Source organism: Globicephala melas, chromosome 21, assembly GCF_963455315.2.
Source record: "Globicephala melas chromosome 21, mGloMel1.2, whole genome shotgun sequence".
Classification (NCBI taxonomy): Eukaryota; Metazoa; Chordata; class Mammalia; order Artiodactyla; family Delphinidae; genus Globicephala; species Globicephala melas.
In genome coordinates this window covers 14,319,866-14,336,300 of record NC_083334.1, presented here as the reverse complement: position 1 = coordinate 14,336,300, position 16,435 = coordinate 14,319,866, and the positions used below count along the sequence as shown (strand labels likewise).

General features: G+C 44.8%; 1 protein-coding gene across 2 annotated transcripts in view; it reads left to right on the top strand.

Moving 5' to 3' along the window:
- Positions 1 to 3,036: 3,036 nt before the first annotated feature.
- Positions 3,037 to 16,435, top strand: part of FAT1 (FAT atypical cadherin 1) — a 120,345-nt gene continuing 106,946 nt past the window's right edge. Inside the window, exon 1 of one of the 2 annotated variants that reach the window (XM_060291363.1) lies at positions 3,037 to 3,591. The gene's annotated coding sequence lies outside the window, so the exon portion shown is untranslated. The remainder of the gene's footprint in view (positions 3,592 to 16,435) is intronic. The other variant, XM_070044597.1, reaches the window with a different exon arrangement.

The window sequence follows — 16,435 nt, the reverse complement described above, 5'->3', positions numbered from 1 at the left end:
CATTCTTTACTATATCTCTCACAACAGGTGAGGCAGTTTGTTTGCTTGTTTGTTTGAGATCACTTTAGAAATGCACGTTTATAAAGGAAAGTGAGACTCCCAAAATTCAGTAATAACCAAGTACATTAGATTTTATGTGGCAAAGAGTCAAACCAGATTTATTGACCTTGAGTCTAATGTTCTTTTTACTGCCTTTATTGAAAAAGTATTTCAACAGATTCTGCATGATTCATCGCTTACTGCTCAGAAAGGTAGACGTGGAATCCTTCAATCCCCGAGCTGGGAAAGCATCACAAGCATGATACTTATCCAGCAGAATCTGTTTCCAAACCACATGGGGATGTTGATGTTACATCTGTAGGGACAGAAGGTCCAAACCAGCCTTTTTCACTATGTATGTATGCCAGAAATGAAGGTAAACTTTATTTTTTATTTATTTATTCTTTTAGTAGTTAGCCATTCCGCGTAATGCCTCCAAATATTTTCCCGATTGGCACTGGCATCTGAAATTTCACCATTAGAATAAAATTTTATGATTAAGGTTTAGCCTTAAGAAAGCCCTTGTTACAATGCACTTGGAAGGGACCAGGGAAATGAACATATTCATACCCATAGTTAACAACTACTGATTCTTACCAGATTGACTAGTTGTCTGTTCTAATGGCTCTCTTGGTGAGTACAAGCAATCCCAAAGGAGAGCTGTATTTAAATGCAAAGGATAAAATAATTCCAAAGTATGGAGAAGTGGAGACAGCTGAACAGTGCCTCATCTTCAGGAAGTGTAGGGGAAAAGGGGATGTAGGAGATGAGAAAGCAGTTAAAAGGAACAGAGAGGGTGGGATGACAGAAGTCAGTCAGCCTACTTAGAATTATTTAGTCCTAGGACTATTCTTAAAAATGTTTTAGAAATCTCTTCTGCTTTAAATTGAGTGATTCCCCCTGGTTTTCGTAGTCAGCAATGATTGAAAACAACGGAAAGGCCATGTTAAGCCATGTTAATATTTCTTAATCACCAAACACACCTAACTCATTAAATTTTGAGTCCTTTATAGTTTCACTTAGCATATTGTTGTTGGTACTTGATAAATATTTGTGAAATGAGTGAATCCTTCTGTGATTCTGTTTTTTTTTTTAACTTTGGAATTGACTCAGTGTTGGATGCATGGAAATTGTAATATAATGCTTGATGTAGCCTTCCAAAAACAATAGCAAAGTCTGTAACAGCATTGTCCTACAGAACTCTGTCATGATAAAAATGCTCTTTCATCGGCCCTGAACAATATAGCAGCCACTAGTCACAAGTGGACACCGAGTACTTCAAATGTAGCTAGTGAGACCAAGGAACTGGCTTTTAATTTACTTAGCCACTTGTGGCTAGTGGCTACCTATGGTATTGGACGGTGCAGGTCTAGAGGTTTTATTAAAAATTTTCTGCCCCTTTCACTTTGTTTTTTTTTAAAGCAGCTATTTCTATTAATACCATCAATTATTATATATAAGTTCCTCTTGTTTGTATTTTTTTCTTTTTCTATTGGAAATAATTTGACTTACCTATGATAACGCTAAAGGTGAGTACAGCAAACCAGACTGACTTGCACGGCAGCATCTGGGGGAACTTATGTGTATTATTTATAAAAAACTTACAATCTGCAGTCAATTTCTAATTTCAACTATTGACATAAAAGGAGCGAGCCTGTGTAGATGAAATAGTGAAGCGTGAGAGGTCTGTCCTCTGCACTAACAGGCTGGCCTTTCAAGTCAGTCTGTCCTTTTATTTCCTCCTCCCTCAGGAATCTGGCACCTTCTGGGTGCCCTCCTCTCCTTTCCATAACAAAATTATTTGGGATAACCTCCTTGTAACTCTTCCTAATTGTATAGATGAGAAAACAGACACTGCAAAGAACCAGGGAGGGTAAGACAAGGACTATTGATGAACTCCTATGTGCTTACTAGACACTGTATATGATGCTGGGGAAAAGTGTCTCCTTGAGCATTGCCTCCCTGGCAAATAAATATTTTTGAATGGAAATACACACACATTTTTACAAGGTGAAACAGACGAGGAAACTGAAATTTAGAGAAGTTATATGACTTCCTTAAGGCTAAGCACATCCAATGCTCCAACACAATCTTCTTTTCTCTTAACTGTTTAACTCCTTGCCATGTTTCCTGTGTCCTAGGGGTTTTGCTCTTTGCCTTCCAGAGATAACAGCCAGCTAAACTGACCGCTAGATTTACATCAACGGCTGCAAAGGTATTAACAGAACCCGCTCCAGACCCCTGCCCTTTTCCAGGGAATTTTAATGCTAACCTTCTGGGGACAGTGTCAACTCACAGAAATGGCTCCCTGGGAATTTCACGCTGTTGAGGAGATTTTATTTTGGTATTTTAGCGGCGTTAAAAATATATATATATTCCAGAGCAGATTTTTTCCTGGAGTCCGGACGCTTACGTAGAAAGGACGTATTCACTTACAAATTCCACTTCAACAGCGTTTGCATCTGTCTTAGTCTACAGCACGAGTAGCCGACTGATTTGTGTACTGGCCCCCATCACTACGGATGACTTGTAGGAAACATTAGAAACTGGCTCCTCCTCCACCTCTCCCTCCACCCCTTGGATCCTTGTACGCTTCAGAGTACGGTCTAAAAACGTAGGCGCTTTTGGAGAGGATTTGAACATTAAAATATGGCTCCGTGATTTTCAACACAAAGACCACAAACAGCGCTAGAGCACGAGAAGTATTTAAAATAGATCACATCCTAAAGTTGGAGGGCTACAAAGTACAAGTCGTCCAGGCTAGTCCGCAGAGACTGTTCGTGCTTCCGCCCTGCAACAACCCGGCAGGCGACACGTCGCGACGAATTTCAGCTGCAGAAGAGGAAGAGCATCACCTGCAGTTCGAGGCGTGGGAAACGCGGCCGGAGTGGGGCTTGCGAGAAAGCCAGCCGGAGAGGTGCGCGCCGCGGGGCCGCCCCGGCGCCGACTGCGAGGAACGCCGGCGCTTGGCGGAGCCCGGGAGACGCGGCGGGGTGGAGAGGGGCAGACGCTTCACTGTCGGGACCGCAGCGGCCGCAGAGACCGCTGCGGCAGGAGAGCCGGCCGAGCTTCCGAGCTCGCGGCCGCTACTGTCCAGGAGGCGGACCCCGCGGGAGAATCCCGTCCAGGCGGCGGGGCTGGGGGCTAGGCGGGGCGCTGACGTCACCTCCCCTCCCCCACCTCCTCCAGGCGGGAGGGAGTGGGGAAAGAGGCAGTGATCCGCCGCAGCTCCCGGCCGCAACTCCTAAACTCGGCGGCTCGCTGCCCGGACATGTCCTGACAAACTTGGTTTCTCTTCGGCCCTCTCTCTAGCCCTCGCGCACTCTCATTTCGCCTCCTTTTGCTGCTCAAGTTTCCCCCAGGACGGAAACCTCCGGAGATGCGGCCACCTGGGCGGCGCGGGCGGATCGCACTCTCGTTGGCGACATGCTGAAGATCCGAGGGAAGCAAAGTTGGTACTTCATACACGGCTTGTAACAAATATCCAAATCGCGTGGCGATTACGGACCTGCCGGCACTTTAAAGCAGAACACCGAGGACTCGGCTGGACGGGTGAGTTCTTTCTTGAGTGCAAGTCTTTCCGTATTTAAGTTTAAACGTTAATGAAATTGCGTGGGGTGTTTGACTAGTACAGGGAAGCGTGTGCATCCTACCGGCTTTCCGCTCGGCGAGCTGCACACCCGCCCTGGCTGTGCTTGAGTCGGGAATGAAAGATCAGTATGCATAGGTTTTGGAATTCATAAAATACTTACAAAGCACTGTTCAAAAGAACTTGAAAAGCTATGCTGTTTGTGCATTATTTCAAATGTAACTTATTATAGAAATGGTGCCCAGGGAGGGCGCATTGGGTGCCGCGTGATCTGCAGTGGCGCAGCGCCCTCTAGTCCGGGCACCCGGCAAAGCGCGCGCTCTCCGCACGGACCGCGAACTTGGACCTGCCGGGCGCTCTTGGGACGTGGACGTGAGGTCCGTCGCCGTCACCCTAGCCTTCACTTACCACCCACTCCGGCCCATTCTATAGCTAATATACAAATACCAGCTTGGGTGGACTGGATGCAGAGGCAGTGCTGGCGGAAAGCTTTTTTTGTTTTCGGGAACCCATCCCCCTCATTTTCTAGAGCCTTTGGGTACTGGGTTAGGGAGGATCGACTATTGAGAGGACAAACGTGGAGCTTGTACTACATTTCTTGTTCATGTGAAGGTAATTAGCTGGTAGCAAAAAGGCACCTCTGTTTCGTTCCGTTGGGGCTAAAGGATCAGTAAAAACGTGGCAGCACCGGACTCTGAAATCTCGATCTCTGGCTCTCGGCTGTTCCTCTGGCGACGAAGTGCAACTTCTTTCAGGCAATTAGGTTTTCAGTGGACCTGGCAAACCGGGATTCCCAAACAGATGTTTTAGTCCAAGTAAGGGTTATTAGTTATTAGTGAATGGTAATTTTCTCCAGGAATTCTTTTGTGTCATTTTAAAAATCTTGTGATTTTACGTTATGGGATGGTGTCTTTTTACCTTTTACTGTTCTTCTCCTCCCCCGCCCCCCGCATCCCGCCCCAACAAACTGTTGGCGTTCGTGTGTGATTGTGTTTTGTTTAGAGTTAGAATTCGAAAACGGGCACAAACGAGTTGAGCTTGGAGACCAGGTAACCTACTTTCGAGGTGTTCCATGTATGAAACTGACCTGTAACTCCAGGAGCGCTTTGCCGTGGCCAAGTGTTTAAATGATGATGTTTGCTGGGTGTGTGAATTTCTGTGTATTCTAAATAACGCGCAGGGAATACACCACATACTCTTAGTGCTACGAATCAGCACACTCATTCTGCAGGCATTATTCTTCCTTCCCAGCCATGACCTTCTAGACACATTCCCCCCCATCACCTTCTTTGAGATGGCATAAGAGGAGACTGCATTAACTTTGAAATAGAGAAATTCTCTCCTTAACCCTAGACTCCCTTACCCCCATTTGCCTCGTAGTTCTTCCAGCAGCCCCCTCCACCGGTTCCAGGGAAATCATCTCTCTTTGTCCTCACAGCGTTAACGTATTCGAGCTGCACAAACTTTCCGAGGTCAAGGCCGCCCTCTTCTCCCGGCTGTTTCCCAGCGCCCGGGAGCACTCCGGGCTGCGCTGAGCCGGCGCCTGGAGCTCTGCCCGCGCTGAGGACCGGCTCACAGCCCCGCGATGCCCGGACTGCGCGCTCCGGTGTGGGGGGAGTTCCCCGAATGGGCCGTCTGGACGCCCGGGGTTTCCCCTTCTCCCTGCGGAACTTGTAGTTTCACGTCAGACTGCGTTCACAGCCTGCGGGGTGTACTTACCGCGTGGGAAAGCGCACGAGACGGCACCGCTGCCTTTTGTCCCGCAGACCTGGGAGTCGGGGGTGTCCGCCGGCGGAGGCCGGCGTTGGGGTTCGTAACCACGGCTGGAGAGGTTCCGGGGTCTAACCAGCTCTGCGCAAAGAGGTCGCGAAGGAAGAGTTTTCACTTTCCCGGGATTTTAGTGTACTGTAGATTGAAAAAGGAAGTAGGTTCCGATCTAACTGCATTCCTTTTGAGACCTTTTGGAAGATTTTATTCCACCAAGCAATTGCAGACCTACAGCCAAGGCATTCAAATTCAGATTTAGGAATTCCCTGAAAGTTCCCGTGAATCTAAAGTAGGAGGCGTGGGAAGCTTTTTCTTTAGTCCTTCGCTCTTTTTTTTTCTTTTTTTTTTTAAGCTTAGTTAATGTTCCCCCTTTCCTAGTAGGGAGCATTCCCTGTTAATTACCTGCACAAATCTGTGTGCTGGCCATAACTAACCTCGGCACTAGAGCGAGCCCCAATCTGTTCCTCGCGGTGTCGCTAGGTCATCCTGGGCACTCGCTGGTCTCCTGGAAAGGAGTTGGCTGCTGTAGCTGCTGGGAGATCCCTGACCCTTGGCGGGGCGTCATAACCCGGCCCCGCGGACTGGGATTCCGGCTGCCAGGAAAAGTCGGGTCGAGTTTCTGCGCGGGAGAAAAGAGCGCCGGCGCGAGCGGGCGTGGCTGCGAGCGGAGGGATATATCCTGCGCCGGGTGCGTGAAGCGCCGGGTGCGTGAGACGCCGGGGTTGCACCGGCCGGGCTCGGAGTGGGGCTCGGAGTGGGGCTCGCGGGTGGCGGGGCTCTGCCTCAGAGCGGGGCGCAAGGAAAGCGAGGGCGGGCCGCAGATACCATGCGGCCCTGCGGAGCCAGTGAGGCCCCGGACCGACCCGGACCCCGCTCGGGGGCGCGCTGAGGCGGCGAGGTGCGCGCCCCCGAGAGCGCCGCCGCCGCTTCGGGCTAACTTTGCTGTAAGTTTGAAGGAAACCAGTTGGGGCTTGAGGGCGGTGGGCGAGGGGCGCAGCGGCGCACTCGGTGCCATTGCGCGGCCGGGCCGAAGCCGTATGTGTCCGCGGGACGAGCAACTTGCTGCTGCCGGGTGGCGGGCTTCCGGCTCGTTGGGAGCTTGCCCCTCACTGTCCAGCCCAGGACCGAGCGCCCCCCGGCGCTCTGGGGACGGGATGGAAAGAAAGAGACCCGCCGGACGGTGGTGGTGCCGAGGCCCCTGCCCACTTGGAAAGTTCAGGGCAGGCCCTGGATTCGGGTGGGTGGGCGGAGGCGGATGGGCGGGAGCGGTTAAGGCGCGACGTGACCCGAATGGTAATTACCTACCCGACTGCTGCTGCGAGCTGGCAGCGGCCCCGGCTGCACCGGCTCTGGCCCCGGAGCCATTGCTGGAAATCAAAGCGGCAGCCGCGGCGCGGGGTTCCCGGCGGCCTCTGGGCGAGAACTTCCGCCTCGCCCGGAGCTCGGAAACTTCACACGCACGTTCCACTTTCTTCTCTCTGGTAACACGCGTGCCTGTTAAAGACTTATCTGATCTCGCTCCGCGGCTAATTTCTTGCGATTTGTGAGATATTCACAGCGTTGGTGTGATGAAAGGAGAGGCCAGCTGCTAAGGGATGGGATCTTTGAAATGGAGTCACCGAGTTCTTTTAGATGTTTTGTACCCTGAAGGAGTGCTGTCCTGAGGTTTGAGTTGTAACTGGTTGAATGTAGTTAAGCATAGGTGAGTGATAAATATCGGGGCTAAACACTTGCAACTGTGCTATCCGTTTGTTTCATTTTTGGAAGAGAAACTTCTAAGATCTTTTTTTTTTTTTAAGAGATTCTGGTTCTTCAGTGCTTTTTCTTTCTCTAAGTGCTTTCCTCTAGGAAGTTAACTTTCTGTTGTCTCTAAGAATTTTTTTGTTCCCACTGATGTGAATTGAGGGACTTTGAAAACAAGGACGCAATTGTATGCGTTAGGAAAGTAAACTCATAAATATTTTCTGTGCATTTAGAGGTTTTTTTTTTCCTTCACGTGTCTGAACTATGATTTCATTAAATAGCTTTTGTTAAGCAACTCCTATTTACAGTGACTGAAATCGGAAGATTTAAAAGGCAAATGATCTTCAGTTATTTATGTATCTTTCACAAAAGCAGATTCTTGAGGCGTCATACATTCAGAGATAGGTTTCAATAGTTTAAGATAGCTGCACGTGTTAAAACTAGGTGATGGTGATGTTTTTTTCATATTACTCTTAGCGTTGTGGTTATCCAGCACATCGAGTTACTGCAGTTACTCATAGAGTGTGTTTCTCCAGGTATATAGGTTAATTCTGATGTTTGGCTTTGTGTTTTAGGACAGCTCTCTGGTTCCACAAGTGGAATTATTATCCCCCTTTCTTTTCTATATACTTAAGCTTTAAGATGGGTGTAAAAGTGCTTAAAACATTACATAATTTTTAAAAACAACGATGAATATAACTCAATTATGTCAAACATGGCATTTAACACGTTCATAGTAGGGTTTGATTTGAATAAAGTGTGCATTTGTGTACCCATTACTTGAAAAATGAATATCTTAAATGAACTAAATTCTTTGTCACTCTGAAAGGAAGTGAAATTCTTAGAGGACTTCATAAAAATCTTTCAGGCCACCTGCATATCTATTCATTTGTATCTTTTAATTAGTCACTAGAAGTACACCTAGTGGTTTTGCACCATGTTAGTAGACCATTTAAATCCATGTTATGGTCAGGTGCCAAAAGAGGAATCTAAAAATTATATGCAAACTACTACTGTTTTCTTCCCCCTGATCCCATGCCTTCCTAGTGTATGTCTTTAGGCTTAGCTCTCAAGTTGTCTCCGAAGTAGTCATTTCTTTGAACGCTAGAAGTGAAAGGGATGTTACAGATTATTTTAACTCCTTTAACAAGTCTACTGCCACCTGTTTTCCACCCAAATTTTGCAGATTTTACATAGACTCAGTAAACTAAATCAAATTCAATGCATTATTGTTGCATTAAATGTTGTCTCCATGGCCTAATTTGTGGCCTAAAGGACTTGATTTAATAGCAGGAAGCCATAAGGCCAGGTGTCTGTTTAATCTTTATGAGTGGGAAACTGCAGCAGGTAAGCTTTCTTTTGACCAAATTATATAGTTGATGAAGCCAAACTGTGTCTTTTTGTCTCACCTAATTGTTTAATTTGCAAGTGTTAGTTTGTCCTTAGGCACTGGTAAGGAGTTTTTGAAATGAGCGATGCAGGCAATTCATTTAACCAAGATCAGAAAGTTGCATTTTTTTCTCTCCTCAGGTCTGGGAGGAACTTTTTATTTCAAAAATGTATTCAGTCAGATGAGGCATCTGTATATTTCACATAATAAAGTTTTTTTAAAAAATGATCTTTCTTTTCCTTAAGTCCCAGATTTAAATATATTGCCAAAATTCTTGCTTAATTCCAAAGGTTTATTATTTATGTGGAGATAAATCTATAATTAAATGTCTTCTATAGACCACTTAGGAAAATCGGTAATTATTTAATTCTTATCTTTGTAGAATATTCAAGCATAAAGCTTCATAGTAAGCTCTGTAGTAGGGACGCTGATCTGGCATCGCCTGTAGCCACTTTGGAAGTATTTTGAGGTGGTTGGTGACCTCTTTTTGAGCTGCTGGAAATTAGAGCCTTCTGCAGGGCACCCATCGGCAGTGTTGTTACTGGCCTAGTGGTTGCGCCTGGATTTTTTGTTAAGTTTACAACGATGGATGTATTGTTTTACCATGTTATCCCTCCTTATCCCCCACCCCCTCCCACCCATCAGTCCTGCCTTCCGTTCTCCATTGCTAATCCTCATCTATCTGTCCATTCATGCACCCAACAACTGTGGATCTCCTCTGTGCCAAACACTGGGTCAGATGCAATAAACAGTGGTGAACAAAGCAGGCTTCCTGCTCTCAAGAAGCTTACAGTCCAGCAGGGGAGAAGGACAAATAAACAGTTATCTCCAGTGTGGTAAGAGAGACCCATCTGGGTCAGGGTAGTTCATCATAGCACCTCAGTGAGCTAGGTGGATATTAGGATAGGGTGAGGTCTGGGGGAAGAGTGAATCTGGAGGCAGTGATTCACGGAGAGGAAATACACGTAAAGCAAGTAGTAGAAACCCTTGGTGTTGTGACTTGATTTGTGGTTTGATGAATGGTGAGAAAAAAGACCTGAGCACACCATGTTATCTTTCGGAAAAGGGTTGGTTGGTTTATCATCAGTGTTTCTTTAATCCTTCTTTCATGTTTCTTATGGCTTGCCTTTTTTTCTTTGCGTAGGGAAAACAGAAAATCTATGACCTGGGCTCACCTTGGCTTATAAAGATAGAGAAGATAACTTTTATGGAGGTTAAGAAGAGAGGAAAGAAAGAAATGTTGAAGAGAAAGGTGGAAATAACGAAACTGTGTGTGATGAGTAAAGGGCAGGAAAAAATAAAATTGCCATGTTTGCGTTGTCTTTTCGAAGAGAAAGGTGGCGATGCTGCAAGTTTAGAGCCTCCGCCACTAGGTGGTGTCATGGGCTCAGGACAGCTTGGTGGTTTCAAGACTGTGGGAAGGACACCTTTTTGGTTTGAAACAAGTAATATGGGAGATTAAATTGGGAAAGTAGGTAGAGGTCAGATTGTCAGAGATCTTTAATACAAGATTAAGAAGGATGTACTTAATCCGAAGGATAAGGGGAAACACTGAATATTTCAAACTATGGAGTGACATTACAAAGAAGTTTTAATGAGACTAATTTCATTGCAGTATGTGGGCTAAATAGTATGGGGGCAAGAAAGCAGGAATACCAAAAGGCGGTTCACATGCTGTGCCTGAACAAATACAAATATGAACCAAGTGGCAGCAGCAGAAATGGAAGAAGCACAGTTTTGAGAAATTGAGAAATAAAAAAATGTCAAGTCTAGATGACTTAAGATATGGAGGTTTGACAGTTAAGATAAAAAGTCATAGAAATCCTGAATTTCTGGAGTGTGTGTGTGTGTACAAAGAGAGAAAAAGGAGGTGGGGAAAGAATGTGTACCTGTGGAGGGTAGAAAGCTGTAAAGATTTTAGTCCAGTCTCTAGTTTTTCAAATAAAGAAATGGAATCCAAGGATTAATTAACTCCCTTGAAGTCACATAGATGATTAGTGACAAAGCCTGGGCTAGATCACAGGTTTTATGACTTCCAGCTGCTTTTTTTAATTTGATTTCTTAGATTGCAAACTTGGTGATTTGGAAAGTGGTGAAACTCTTCAAGGACGTAGGAAATTACTCTATTTTCAGTGGAATAGCTATTATTTTGCAGTGGGAAGTGGCTGAAGACACTGTATAACTTAAGTCTGAAGGTATCCCCGGGGTGGGGGAAGTTGTTCCATGGCACTTGTTGGAGGTTAGGGTGGAATGCAGGCTTCTGCGGTGATCCTTTATGATAAGGGCAGAGGGGATGATGTCTTTAAGGGTAACAATATGTGTGTGTGTGAAAAGAGTTGAAAGAAATTTGTAGTGACGAACTGAAAAGTGAAAGGGTTGGTGTAGCTTATAAAAGGGTATTGGAGAGAATCAGGAAAGTTTAGTGCTGTCCATCCTTTACGCGTTCTGTATGGATCACCTCTTTGTTTTAGGCAGTTTGTGACAGTATGAAGGACACATATGGGGGAGGAGGGTGAGTAGTGTCAAATCGGAGATTGTCAGGGAGGATGAGTACTGAGAAAAGGGCATTAATTTTGACGTTAGCCTTTGACACCAGAAGAAGCTGCTTCTGTTGCCTGGGTGGATCTGAGGTCACGTGGAACAGTTGAGGGTAGAAACAACAATGTCTTTAGTGGAGGGAGTTCTAAGGAAGTCAAGGTAGCACTGAGAAACTACTCTTTGCAAACATAAGAAGGTGAGAAATAGGCTCTTGACTTGAAGGAAGTGCAGGTTTGAATGAAAGCTATTTTCAGGGGGAAAGAACCTGTGTGTATTTGTGGAGTGCTGAAGGCAGCTGCAGCGGCGGCAGCGGCGGGGCACTTGAGTGTGAGGGACAATTTAGGGAAGAGCTGCAGGAGAGGCACGGTTTTATGGCATCAAGGATGTCTTTATTTGTAGCTTGGGTGGTTCGCATCTCCTCGGAGATGTGGGAGGAAGAGAGAGGAGGGGAAGAGAACATTTTAAGGAGAGGAAGTGGGGGGAGTCTCTACCACGACTTCCACGTACTTACTATACATGGAACGTTCACTTGCCTGATCCCGTATTTAGTGAAAGGCCGAGGTTTGTACCTAAATACAAAAGGGAGCATCATAATTTGATCCGTAATGAAAACTGTACTACTTTGGGAGTGGAAGAGTGGCCAGTATTAATGACTGCCAAAACATCATTTAAATGATTTCTGTTTGCAGAGAAAAATATATTAGGTGAAATGCTCTTATATCACAAGAGGGTAAACAGTCTGTTTATTGAGCTTCTCTGTGGGCAAAGTTTGCCCTGGAGTGTGAGTGAGGAGAAAGTGGTTGGCGGGATGGGTAATAACGGAGAGTGGTCATGTTTTGGAGCGCTGAAAGAGGAGAGACTAGCACAGGGATGCCTAGTCTAGCCAGAAATGTACACATAGCCCTTGTTTGTTGGTCTTGTCTTTTATGTCACAATAAAACAACAACTAGAAACAGTCCTCTTCAGACTACCCACAGGCCAGTTTTATAGGTTCATTGAGTAGGTAAATTACATACTAGAGTTTATACGGAGGCTATTTAAAAATTAGGAAGTCTGTTTAACTTAAGGGCAAGAAAACTTCCAAAAAATTATTTCGAATTGATTAAATCATGTTAATGCTGAAGCTTTTAGGTTCTGGAAAAGAATTATGTGCCGAGGAGAGGGGTTTGCAGTGTGTACTGTCAGTATGAATAGCTTGAAGACTGTTCTCAGTTAAATTGGAATCAGTTGTTGATCATTTGAAGGCAGTATTTAAATTAAGTCATTGCTGGAGTAATCAGACTTACTGCAGCTCCAATCAAAGCTAACAACATACAGAGTTAGCAGAAGCAGTTAAGTGATAGATACCAAGCCTGAGCCTGCTGTTCAATTCTGGGTTCATAGTGCCACCCACCCCCATTTTTACTGAAAAAATGTATTAAGATGGCTTAAAGAGATTTAGTATGTACCCAGAAATAAACAAGATCTACCCATTAATTTTTCAGTGTTAAGAATGAACGCTTTTAAAAGTACTGTCTATGGCTATTATAATTTATTAGAGAAATGCAGGGGTTTTTTCTGTTGTAAATGTCACCTGGAAGCTGTGAATTGGTTATAGCTGAGTAACAAGCAGGCTTTCTAAGACAGACACAGTACTCTTTTTTGACTCCTGTTAAGTGATTTTAGAGGTCATTAAACGTTTATTTAATATACAATATTTTTAAAAAGCAGGAGCCATTTACATTTCATATTGTCTTTTAACAACTTTGTGACAATTCTCTTTGGAAACATAGTCATCTCCCTCACGATTTAGACATCTCTAGAAAGTACTTTTAAAATGTGACGCTATTCAAACCGAACATTAAGCTCTAAATTTCAGTAATAAGTTCAATTCTAGTGACGCTCTCACTGATGTGGATACAAAATGGGAGTATGGTGAGGGAAAATACAAAATACTTGAATATTTTTGTGTATTTTTATTATCATATGTGGCATGGAGAGTCTGATACTGTTTCCCTCTTGGGTAGAGAGCTGGAATGACTAATGGCGTGTGTAAGAGTTGCGACTCTAAATAATAAACATACATTTAACAGAATGTATGCATTGTGTAACGCAGTGTCCCACCTAACGCCCTGTCTCAAGCATCTGAAACATCCGAACCTTCAGCTTTAGATCTAAATGTTTGAACTTATGCAGCTGTGTTCTCAGCACGGGACTGTGTTCTGTTGTGTGAAGCCTGTGCGGTCACAGATTGGAACACTTTACATGAAAGTCTCGCAAATGAAGAAACGTGAGCATATTAATATCTGACTTCTACCAGAAAAATGATCTTTCTCTCTTATTTATGGAGTTTCAGAAATCTGTACTAAAGATATTTAAGCTTTGGACCTGAGGCCCTTTTCCCTAAAGACTGAACTAAGTAAACATTCTTTGTTTTCACTTTGGAAAATGCACAGAAGAAATCCTGGATTACTGTAAGTTCAAGTAGTGTGATCACCCTCTAAATATCAAAGTTTAGCCTTTGGGTAAAATGATTTTTAGAGTTTAATTTTCATAAGCGTGAGCACTAGGTAATAATGTACTTTTTTAGATGAAATGGTATTAGTACCTTTTTAGGATTTGTGTGTGTGTGTGTGTGTTTCCCCTGCTTTACTGTTTGTTTTGCATAGAGTAACAGCCATAATTTTTCTGGCATTCTAAGGTGAAACGTGAGTTCACAGTTCTCGGGTAAATTACTGTAAAGTTAACAGGATCTCCTAGAAAGTGGAATTTTTTTCTGATCAAAAGACTTGCATTTAATAATTTAATTACAACGGCATTCTGTTAGCCAAGTTTGCAGAGTAAATTCAGGGTTTTAAGAGGTCTCAGTTATGAATGTGGTCGAAAAAGTTTATTCCAGCTGTGATGTGTCCCGTGAGAAGAACCGTGCGTGGTGGGTGAGTTGTGAAGGGTGAGCCAGGTGTTTGGGAATCCAGCTGTGAGAGAGAAGTGGGTGGTGGCAAAGGCTGCAGGTGCTGCTGAGGGATCCTCGAGATGCCATGGGGAGGGAACAGCTGCAGTGGTTTGGCATGTTGAGCCTTCTCCTTGTGCCCTGGGGGTGAAGGGCATGCCCAGGGCACCAGCGGTGGTGGGAGTAGCATGGCACCAGCCAGTATTAATGGGTCATTTTCAAGGTCTCATGTTAGGCTTCAAATGTTCAGAAAGATTGGTTTGCTTACCATTGTCATTGTCACACCACTGTTACTTGCTTCTGCTCCAGTGGCTGCTTTGTCTCCCTTGCTGGTTCCTCTCGTCTTCTGTCTTCTAGATCTTGGGGAGTAGCATGTCTCTGTCCTTGGTTTTTGTTTCTTGTCTCTGTGCTCTCTCTGTGGGTGATCATTTAGTTCTGTGGTTTTAAATGTAGCGTCTTCCATATTCTCACAACTCTCAAGTTTCTCACTCCACGGTGAACCTTTCCCACACATCTAACTGCTCGCTTGAAGTCATTACTTGGCATTTCTACCTTAACATGTCTAAAGCTGAACCCTCGATCATACTCCCTAAAATCCGTTCCTCCCTCAGTGCAGGCTTCCCTCTCTTGTACCTGACCGCTCAGTTCTTGCTCAGCACGTGACCTCTGGAATCTTCTTTGATGCCTCTCTCTTTCTCTCCTTCCGCCTCTGCCCTCCAGTTCATCAGCTGGTCCTGGAGTAGATCCAAAATGTCACCCTTCTCCCCACCCCCACGAGGACCATTGAGGCTGAGCCACCGCAGTCTCCCACCCGTGCTGTTGCAGTACCTTCTAATTGGTCTTCCTCCAGCTTTTGCCCTGGCTGCCCTCCCTTCTCTTGTCCACCCAGGTACCAGAGCAGCTCTATCACTTTAGGTTCGAGCATGTCACTCCCCTGTTCTTGTTTTATTTGTAGGAACATCCGACGTCCTGCACCCTTCATCCATGAGGCCATACTGATGAAAACAAATGATAAAGACATTAGGAGAGAATAGACAAATCTCCCTTACAGAAGAACTCTAAACGATTTATGTAACATAACTCTCCACCCCTAAGTGTGGACTGCGCGTAGCGACTTCCTTCCAAAGGGCACAGTAGGGGAAGGGGGCAGCAAGTATCCTGCTGCAGAGAAACCCGACAAGCGCTGCTTCAGCCCAGTGAACAGGGTCAGCATCAGCATCGATGTGATGTGATGAAAATGGCACTTTACCCCGTTCTCTTCCTCCCCTCAACGCATAGCCCCAGTCTAATCATGCGGAAAAACATCAGACAAATTCCAGTGGAGGGACGTTCTGCAAAATACCTGACCAGTACTTCTCAAAACTGTCAGGGTTATTGAAAACAAGACAAATCAGAGAAACTGTTACAGTCCAGAGGAGCCTAAGAGAATACGATGACTGAATGTAATGCGGTTGTCTTGGCTGGTATCCTGGGACGGGAAAAGGGCATTGGGACTTAGTGAATTACAGTGTATCTATATTATTTCATTAGTTGTGACAAATGTACCATAGTAAGGTGAGATGTTAACAGTAGGGGAAACTGTCTTTGTAATTTTTCTGAAACTCTAGAATAATTTTAAAATGAAAAACTTATCTAAAAAAGGATCTCCTTTATTGCTCTCCGCTCACCCACTGTGCCAGGCCACCACGGTCTTTCTCCTTGTGGCGCCTCTAACTAGTACTTCTCTACTGGAGATGACTGAGCTTCAGGGGCCATTTGTACTGTCTGGAGACATTTTTAGTTGGGGTTGGGGGGAAGAGAGGCTGCAGGCCTTTAGTTGGGTGGAGACCAGGAATAATACTAAATGATGCCTAGGACAGCTCTCCAGCGTACACACCCCGTCCCCCGGCCAAGAATCATCTGCCCCAAATGTCAATAGTTTTGACATTGAGAAACTCTTGTCCTTTTTCGGGGCCTCTCTTTCCCTCCATGTTTCTGGCTGCAGTCTCCATTTCTTTCTGCTTTATTTTTCTCCTTAGCACTAATCATCAGCATCTGATAGACTCTTTGTTTCCTTGTCTCTCACCAGGAAATGTATCTTCCATGAGGATTTGTTAGTAGTTTGGTTCACTTTTGTATTCCCAGCATGTAGAACTGTTCCTGACCTGTGGTAGGCTCTCATTAAATGGGTGATGAATGAATCAAATGACTAAAGAAGTGAATTAATGATAAAGATAACATATATATATATATACTAAAAATTCAAATAGTAGAGAAAAGTGAAAATGTGAACATTCCCCCAGCTGCCTGTCCTTCAGAAGTTACCACCATTAACAGTTTACTTCTTATCTGTCCAGAATTTTTTGGTTCATTTTTAAGCACATCCATGAACTATGCATATAATTTATCTCCCCTCCCTTTTTGCAAACATAAATGGGATCAGTTTAGTTTTTCCACTTAA